Here is a 9,169-nt window from a genome sequence, read left to right as displayed (position 1 = left end):
AGTCTTCTCCTGAGCTTTCTAGAACTGACATAAAAAGGGAGGGCATGGCTCTCCTTTGTTCCCTCTATTCAGGGGTGAGCAGACCTCTCAGTCTCCACTCGGGCTTCACAATCTGACTTCTGGTGGGGCCTGGGGAATCCCTTCCTTCTTGACCTGAGGCCTATCTCCTCATAGTAAGCCCGATACCTCCCTGTGAACCTGGAGGAGGAAATAAGAATGGCCTTATCTAGCCACCCCTACCCATAGTCTCACAAGAATGAAAGCTGTGGCAAGCTCCTTGGGAATGACAGACGGTTCCTCTCAGGGTTCCAAATCGGTGTCCCAAATTTGACTCTCAGCCAAGCCCAAGACTCCCCCTTCTGTTGACATGGGAACACCACCATCAGACAAAACCCTGACTTTCCTGCTACTCCTCGGTCAGAGCTGAAGGGCCCCTTGGCCTGGTAAATCTGCCTGAGGCCTTCTAGGCTGAGAGTAGGGAAAATTCTGTGTGGCCATCCTGGTATTTGTGTTCCCACGTTCTTTGCTGTCCTCACTGTCTTGGAAAGAACCTGGAAATATTCCCCAACTGGAAACATTCCCTGACTTGCCTTAAAGCTTCTCCACCCTGGCCAATAGTTCCCTGATCCCTGAGGAAGAAGAGTTTGCCTCATAGGGCCACCACAGGCCATGGTCTTCTGAGGCTAACAGGAGTGGAAGGAATATGTTCTGCCCCCACTGTTTTGAGGCTAGTGGTCTTTTCAAGAATTCAGGGTCCTTACCTTGACTTCTGGCACAACATGGAAATCATTCTTCTGCTGAGTTTCGGCTGCTCCCTTTGATCAGGATGAGGTTCCTTACCTCCATGTGATCCTCTGGGAGGAAGTGAGTAGGACTCACCATGTCACCAGGCCTAAGTGGCACAGTCTCAGGCCTGACAACAGGGACAGTGCCCTCTGTAGCCCCCTTCTTTCTGGGAGGGATCCTTCGCTGTCAGTCAGTATCATCAGTTGACTCCTGTTAGGAACGGGGTACCCTTCCTCAGCTGATACAGCCTCCCTCCATTAGCCCAAGGACTTTAAGGCACTGAAGCCATTCGCCTTCAGAAACTAAGGGATAAACCTAGTCTGAAAGCCCTGCCTGTTCCCTCCCAGGGCCCATTACATTTGCAGGACTTTCTAAGGATTTATCTGTAATGGGGTAGTTGGTTGCCACACTCTTCATACAGGACTGTACACACGTCATGCCTGGGATTTCCACTCTCTGATGAAGAGCCAGCCTATAAACCAAGGTCATCTCCTTGAAACCCTCCAGGCAGAAGTCACGGGGCCCTTGAGCTGGCCAGCACTTCCCTATGCCTCCCAGGGCTAACTGGAGAGGAGGGACTAAGTGTAGCCCTGTCAGCTGTGGATTGAGGTGCTTCATGTCCACACTCTGGGTCCTCACTTTGACTCTGCACCCTTCCTGGGGCTCTATTCTCTGCAGATTCCCAATGTCCCCACCTCCCCAGGACCTGAGTTGAAAGTGTTAACCACAGCAGCCCAGATAGTTCTGGACTTCATGGGCTTGCTAATGAGGACGGGTCTTAACAGGATCCTTCTGTTCTGGATGGGTCTTTCCATCACCCTCATTCAGGATAATCACCATCATTTCTGCAAGATTGATTCTCTTTACCAACCTCAGAACTCTGCGCTGAGACCAAGTTTCTTAGGTCTCTGAGAAGCCTAAAGAATAAGTGAGGCTATGCTAAGGCTAATAGGCTAAGCCTGCTGCTGCTGCTAAGTTGCTTCAGTCGTGTCCGACTCTGTGCGACCCCATAGACGGGAGTCCACAAGGCTTCCCCGTCCCTAGGATTCTCCAGGCAAGAACACTGGAGTGGGTAAAGTAGTGTAGAGCAGGAGTCTATTGCCAGTTGTCATTTACCAGCCTTATGTATTTCAGCACAAGACCAAACTCTAACTCTATGAGCCTTGGGCTCTCCCCTGCGAACTAAGTTTGATAAGCCCTTTCTTGTCAGATTGGTGGAATATAAGTATTTATGGAAAGCTTATGTCATGGCGTCTGTCTCTATTGAGACATTAGGAGCAATAGCAGTTATTACTATGATTATCTTGACCTCAGATGTTACATCAGCTGGATTTTTTTTCAATATATCAGATGTCAGAAACTATGCAGTGTTCCAAGTGGGGGAAAAAAGACCCAACCTTCGAAATCAGCCAAAATTCCTCTTAGGAATGAAACCAAAGTAATATGTTCTCTCCAATCCCTCTTAACCCACTTCTTTCTTGTTCTTCCTGAAGTAGAGAGTATCTCAGCCTCTTCCATAGAATGACAGCATCTCTGAGAAACTATAATGAGTGGACAGAGGTTAGGACTTTTTTTGACTAAACATCACCAGTACAAGCATGAAGACTTCTTAAGAGCAGATTCTCAATATTTGTGTAAAAGAAGAGCCATGAATAAATCATTTGCTATAATTTATATCTCAAACATTCTTGAAAACCATAAACCATAAGCAGAGGCAAGTATGTGTCTTCTACATTTACAAAAAGGGAGACTAAACATAGAGTAAAGCCATCCAAAAACTGAAGAAATTTCAGCTATCTCCCTAACAATGTATCAATGTTCTGAGCCTCTATTAGCGTGGCGTCTTTCACATCTCTAAGGACAGTCTCATCCTAAAGTGATGTTATTCTCATCCTGGATCACAAAAGTGATGTGAGGATTTACAATATTTATTTGAGAACACAAAATTCTTACTCCTAAATTTGACAAACAGCAAAGTGTGTGTGACCCATGTTATTCATATACTTATATCATGAATCTAAATGACTTTTCTGTTGAAAAATTTTAATAACTGAAAATTGGGGGAAATAAAGTCAACAAGTTATTGATATCAGGAACACAGGTTGACCGGCTTCTCCAGCCACAAAGTGAACAACGGGCTTCAGATCACACTAGGGGCGAGATGAGCAGCTGGATGCGGCCCTGGGGCGTGCAGTGGCCAAAGCAGAAGGGCCAGCACTGGTTGAGGCAGCAGTGCCAGGCCTGGTTGAGGCAGAAGAGCAAGCAGCGGCTGAGGCAGCAGTGCCAGGCCTGGCCAAAGCAGAAGTGCCAGCAGCGGCTGAGGCGGCAGTGCCAGGCCTGGTTGAGGCAGAAGTGCCAGCCCTGGCTTCACTTCTGGCTCCGGTGGTCTCTACTTCCTCTCTCCAAGCCTCCTCATATTGCAGCAGGAAGGCAGGATGGACTGAACCCTTGACCTTGGCCAAAAACTGCAGGACTTTCGTCTTGCTCGTTTCTGTGAGCGCTTTAGGACCCCAGAGGAACTCATAGCGAGGGGGATCGCTGCCGGGCACCTGGCGGTACTCCAGGTACTCTTCCCGCACCAGATCTTCTGTGATGAGCTTCCTGGGCTCTCCAAAGATGAAGTGACTTCTTCCATCATAGATGCCCAGCATATTCAGGAACTTCCAGATCTTCTCCTCAGGGGCGTGGTTGCCATTCAGGTAGATGACACCCAGCAGAGGCATCAGAAGACCATTCTTCGGCAGCCCCCAGTCACCTCTCATAGACTCACTGTCGCTGAGATCTAGGTTGCTCACCAGGGTATAGCAGTGACTGTTGGGCCTGACTTCCTTCAGCACCAGGCCAAACACCATATCCATGTGCTCGGAGGCCCTTCTAAGGATCTCAGGCTATTGTTCCTTGTACCTTCTATTGATTTCCTTCAAAATTTCGGACCTCTTAATGAGCTCCCTCATGTTATACTTATACAGCATGTACGGCACCAATAGCTCTGCCTTCCTGGTCAGAATATCTGTGTGAGAGCTCACAGCAGCAGCTGAGGCCTGGGAGGAATTTTCACCTTCCTGAACTTGGCCCTCGGCACCTACTCCAGATCTCGAGCGTGCTGCGCCACTGACACCAGATCTTTTGCGTATAGCACCTGCAGCAGCACTGGTGGTGCCGTGGGCTCCCTGAGGCCCCTTCGGGGTGCCAGCAGCAGACGAGCTTGAGGGAGCACTCTCTGAATCAGGAAGGGAGGAGGAGGTGGTCTCTTCTCCCCCAGATGTGGTAGCCTGATCATGAACACCCTGGGTCTCAGTTTGGGTCTGGCGACGTTTCTCACGAGCACGGTGCTTACTCTTCTGCCCACGGGGCATGATGGCTGTGGGCAGGGACCGCAGGCAGGAGTCTGGGCCAAGAGACAGGTGACTGGGGGCACCTGGAGGATGGAGAATGAGGTGACATGAGCACCTTAAAACAGGGAGACTCTACCTTGGCTTAATCAAAGGCCGCCTCTGCAGGTGTCCTTGAGGACACTGATCTAGGAACCCACAAGGCTCCTGTTTTCCTGCTCAGCATGGCCCCTGAGAATCCCAGAGGAAGAATAGTGGCCTAACTTTTCCTCTGCGTCCTCTCAGCCCTGCTTTGGATTTACTCAGGTGACAGCAGGTGCCAGCAGTGGGGTTTTCTAAGTTCTACTTCAGTATTATCACGTCAAGTCCTGGTGGAGCCTTGGCACCCTTCCCTCTGCTACTCTGATGTAGACACTTTAGACCTCCCCATGATCCAGAGGTAAGGGAAGGGATGCCTCAGTCGACCTCCCTGCCAGGAGATAGATATCCAGTGCTGAGAGCTCATTAGGGTCTTTTCTATCCTGAGTTCACTGGGATCATCATTCAAGGTCCTTACCTTGGCTCCTTAAAACGTTGGGCACCATTATCCATTTGCAGACTGGTGTCTGCACCTTCAGACTAGACATTTCCCCTCCTGTAGACTTCGTATAAAACACTAAAGAAGGGGCTCAGCCTCACAGCCCTTCCCTGAGATTTCCTGGGCTGAAATCCGAGGGTTGGGATGGATGCACTGAGTCCTCACTCAGGTTCCTCTATTGGGCTCCTGGTAGAGAAGCTCAACTTTCTCCTGAAGTAAAGACTGCTTGATAGTAAAAGCCAATGACTCCGTGTCCCAAAATCAGGAAGTGAAGATGACCTTATCTTACCAAACACGGTCTCCTGAGAACAAAATCTGGTGCAGGCAGGTTGATGTCTCTGTGGACCCTCACAAGATCCCAATTCAAGGGCTAAAATATTTTTTTGCTTCTGGTTTCTCCTATATGTCTTTTTGAAAATAAATTTATTTTTTACAATACTAATTTATAATAGTGTACCAGTTTCTGCCACAAATCAATATGAATCAGCCATAGATATAGCTATGTCTCCTCCATCTTGAAACTCCCTCCCATGTCAAACCCCTCTTAAGCTTTCAGAGCACTGGCTTTGAGCTCCCTGGTCATAAAACTACTTCCTATTGGTTATCTATATTCCATATGGTAATGTGCACGTTTTCAATGTTACTCTCTCAATCTGCCCCTCCCTCTCCTTCCCCCACTGTGTCCATGAGTCTGTTCTCTATGTCAGCATCTCCAGGCTGCCCTGCAAATAGGTTCATCAGTATCATCTTTCTGGATTCCATATATATGCATTAATATATGATATTGGCTCTCCACTTTATGAATTAATTCACTCTGCTTAAAAAAACTAGGAATAAAACTACCACATGAGCCAACAATCCCACTAGTGGGCGTATACCCTGAGGAAATGGTAATGGAAAAAGACACTTGTACTCGTCTTCACTGCAGCACTATTGACAACAGCCAGGACACAGAAGCAACCAAGCTCTACATTTGACTCATGACAGGGTCTAAGGTTTCTCCCTCTGCTGACCACTCCATTCAGACCAAGACCCTTACTTCCCCATTAGCCCGCAGTGGGGACCAACATTATCCTTGAGGTCTCCCAGGGATGATGACAGGGAGATGTGGTCCGAATGACATGGTGTGGAACATCCACAGCCCCCAAGGTTCTCACCATCCACCAGGACACCTGAAACCCTCCCTTGCCAACCTGAGGCTGCCCCCACTGACCTGGTCTCTCACTTCCCTGAGATGTCCCAGGAAGTGTCATGTCAAAACACCCAATTCTCCCAGCCCTCAAAATAGGACTGGCACTTTCTGTGACTCTATTTCTTATGGGAGGAGCCCTCATCCTCACTCAGCATCACAGCCATTAATATTGCTGTGGACTAGGTCCCTTTTGTTGAACTAGGTTTATTCCATTACAGCAGGGCTCTCACTTCCCCAAAACCACCTCCAGTGGACACCAGGGGGCACCACAGTTGGGCAGCTCTACCCGGGGCATCCTAGAGCCCAGTACACGGGGGCTGCTCAGTGTGGTCCCCTTGGCGGTGTCGAAATCTGCTCATCAACCCTCAGGGCCCTCATCTAGGTCCTAGAGCTCCTCCAGGGGTAGAATCCGGACCTACCCCTGCAGACCAATGCCATAGCTTTCGACACTCTAAACACATTCGGCCAATAGCTCTGAGGGACTCATAAGAGCCATATCACAGGGGTGGGATGTGGATGGGTCACTTTTATTACTGGGAGGGTTGGAAAAGTCCCATGAGCTACATTCAGGTCCTCACCTTGGTTCCAGAAGAGTACTGGACACTAAGTCTCTGCCATACGGTCGCCGTGGCTACCGGTTGAACCGCTCGCTTTCAAAGCGGAAGTGGAGGGAGCTGCGTAAGGTCCTACGTGGGATCTCCCAGGGATGACGGCAGGGGCAGTATGCTACGGGAACCCCAGTAGCTCAATATTCATCCGTCCTTGGGTCCTCCTTGTGCAGTGTATCAAAGCCCAAGATGCCCGCTCCTATGAACTCGTGTCTTCCAGCTCCCAAACAGAGCCCTCGCCTTCCCAAGTCCCTAGTGGTGGGAGGCCAGCTGTGCTCTGAGCATCTCTGCTTGTCAGGTGGGTTGCCACTCTGTGAGCCTCCTTCGTTGGGGGAGAGATCCTCTCACTAGCACTGATGGTCCTCACCTTAAGTCTGGTTATGGTCAAGACACCCGGATCTGCAGATCTGGGTTCTGATCTGGCTAGAGGAGACTCAGCCCTCCCTAAGATCACACAGGTTGAATGAGTGGCTCCCTCTGCAGGGGTCCTCAGTAACACTCAGCATTGCATGTGAGGTCCTCCTTGGATTCAGGTCCCTCGCTCTGCGAAACTGCAGCTGACTGTATTAGACAGAGGTCTCACCTCGCTAAGACTTTCGAGGTAGAAATCAACCTGACATCTGTGCCCAGAGCTTCCTGGGGACCACAGCATCAGTGATTTTCCAGGGCCTCCTTTTATAGGGTGTGCTACTGTGAGTCCACTTTCAGGTCCTCACATTGACACATGACGAATCCTGTAACTCCACTCTCTGTTTTATGAAGCTTCTTGTCTTACATCAAAGTCCTCGTCTCCTGAGAATTCCAAGTTGGAAGTCAGGATGACCTTCATGTGATCCTAGTCCATCAGGGCCTCTGAGAATAGACAATGGGGATGCAATCTGAGTCCTTCTGATTCCTCTTGCTTAGCATCCTCACTACATCTACCACAGCCTGGGACTGCTCCTTCTACTGATCTAAGATTCCTCTTCTTAGTCTTTGGGTGACTTTTTTTTTTTTCAGAAGGAAAAATGCAGCATTTACACTTTATTTGTGACATAAAGAAGCCGTATTTACACAATACATTCATATTTTTAAATATGTTACACAGCTCGCCTAGAAAACCACTCCATCACAGAACAGCAGCATGTAGCTTGGGTTCCGTCTTTAAAATATTAAATCAAGCAGATTTAAATATTGAATCAAGGGGTGATTGTCTCCTTATTCCTCCTTCATGGAGGTTCCCATATCAGCTTCTGTCCCTCGATTAAAGGCTTCCTGGGGAATGCATATTCCTACAAACAGTGAGCAGTTACCCTCTAGCAAATCTTGGAGAAAATGGGTCTCAGTCCCAGAAGTGATATAAGATTAGGAAAATGCAGCAGAAATTAAGGAACTCAGGACAGATGTTATGATGTCAAAGAGATAGAGGTGATATATTCCTGCTCTTCAGCCAGATTTAGAGTGTGTGCTTAATCACTCAGTCATGTCTCACTCTTTGTGACCCCATGTACTGTAGCTCGCCAGGCTCTTTTGTCGATGCAGATTCTCCAGGCAAGAATACTGAAGTGTGTTACATGCCCTCCACCAGGGATTGTGCCCAACCCAGAGATCGAACCCAGGTCTCCCGCATTGCAGGCGCATTCTGTACCATCTGAGTCACCAGATTTAGGGTAATTCTAAAATATTTACTCTCGGCACCTCCCTGTTGGTCCAGTGGTTATGCGCTCCCAATGCAGGGGTCCTAGGTTTGATCCCTAGTCATGTAACTTGATCCCACATGCCACAACTAAAAATCTCACATCCAACAACTAAGAGTTTACGTGCCACAACTAAAATCTCAGATTCCACAACTAAAGAGGCTGCATGTGGCAACAAAGATTCTGAGTGTCACAACTAAGACCCAGAGCAGTCAGAAAATAAATAGAAATAACTATTTTTAATTAAAACAAATAAAATTACTTTCTACATAGAAGGATAGTGCCAGATAATCTTGTAAGCCCTCAGTACCTTGAGGGTGTCTGAATTTGCACATGCAGGTGATCATAGGCTAACTGACCATTATCCCCTTCTCTCCTTTATTCACAGCTCTTAATTATTTTGGTGTTTGTATTGCATTAGCTATGTATTCCATCCCAGTGTTTTTGCCACAGAGTCCTTCTTTCTGTCACTCAAGATACATGTTTAAGTGCTAGAAGACAGTGAATTAATTGACTCATGAGCACCTCAGGCCGGGACAAGTGGAAGGGTACAGGCTGTGGACAAATCAGACCAGCGCTCTAGTCCCAGCTCTGTCTCTTATCAGTTGTGTGGACTTGGGTCCACCCCCAAACTTGGGGAGCCTCAGGTGAAGTGGCTTTTGTAGGACTACTGGCATGTAGCTAAAGCACCTGGACCACACTGAGACTTTACACGATATCTATTTTTACTATGATTATGATTAGTTTCATCCTGGAGGATACCACCGACCCTGAGGAATCTTTTAAATCCAGAAGATGTCAGAGAATCTTTGGCATTCTAGCACATGGAACACCAAATCAGTCCAAAATGCTGTTTAGAAAGAATCTTTCATTTCCACTACTAGATCGTATTTTGAGTGAGGGGGTAGTTTTTTAACTGGAAAAAATTCAAAGAATCTATATATGGAATTTAGAAAGATGGTAACAATAACCCATTGTACGAGACAGCAAAAGAGACA

At 47.9% G+C, this 9,169-nt stretch overlaps 1 pseudogene; it reads right to left on the bottom strand.

Annotated features, from left to right (window-relative positions):
- Positions 1–2,507: 2,507 nt before the first annotated feature.
- Positions 2,508–6,650, bottom strand: LOC100337094 (melanoma-associated antigen B2-like; annotated as a pseudogene).
- Positions 6,651–9,169: the final 2,519 nt, after the last annotated feature.

This window comes from Bos taurus, unplaced genomic scaffold (assembly GCF_002263795.3).
Source record: "Bos taurus isolate L1 Dominette 01449 registration number 42190680 breed Hereford unplaced genomic scaffold, ARS-UCD2.0 Leftover_ScbfJmS_2420, whole genome shotgun sequence".
NCBI lineage: Eukaryota > Metazoa > Chordata > Mammalia > Artiodactyla > Bovidae > Bos > Bos taurus.
The sequence above is the reverse complement of the archived record's forward strand: the minus strand, read 5'-3'. Positions and strand labels throughout refer to the sequence as shown.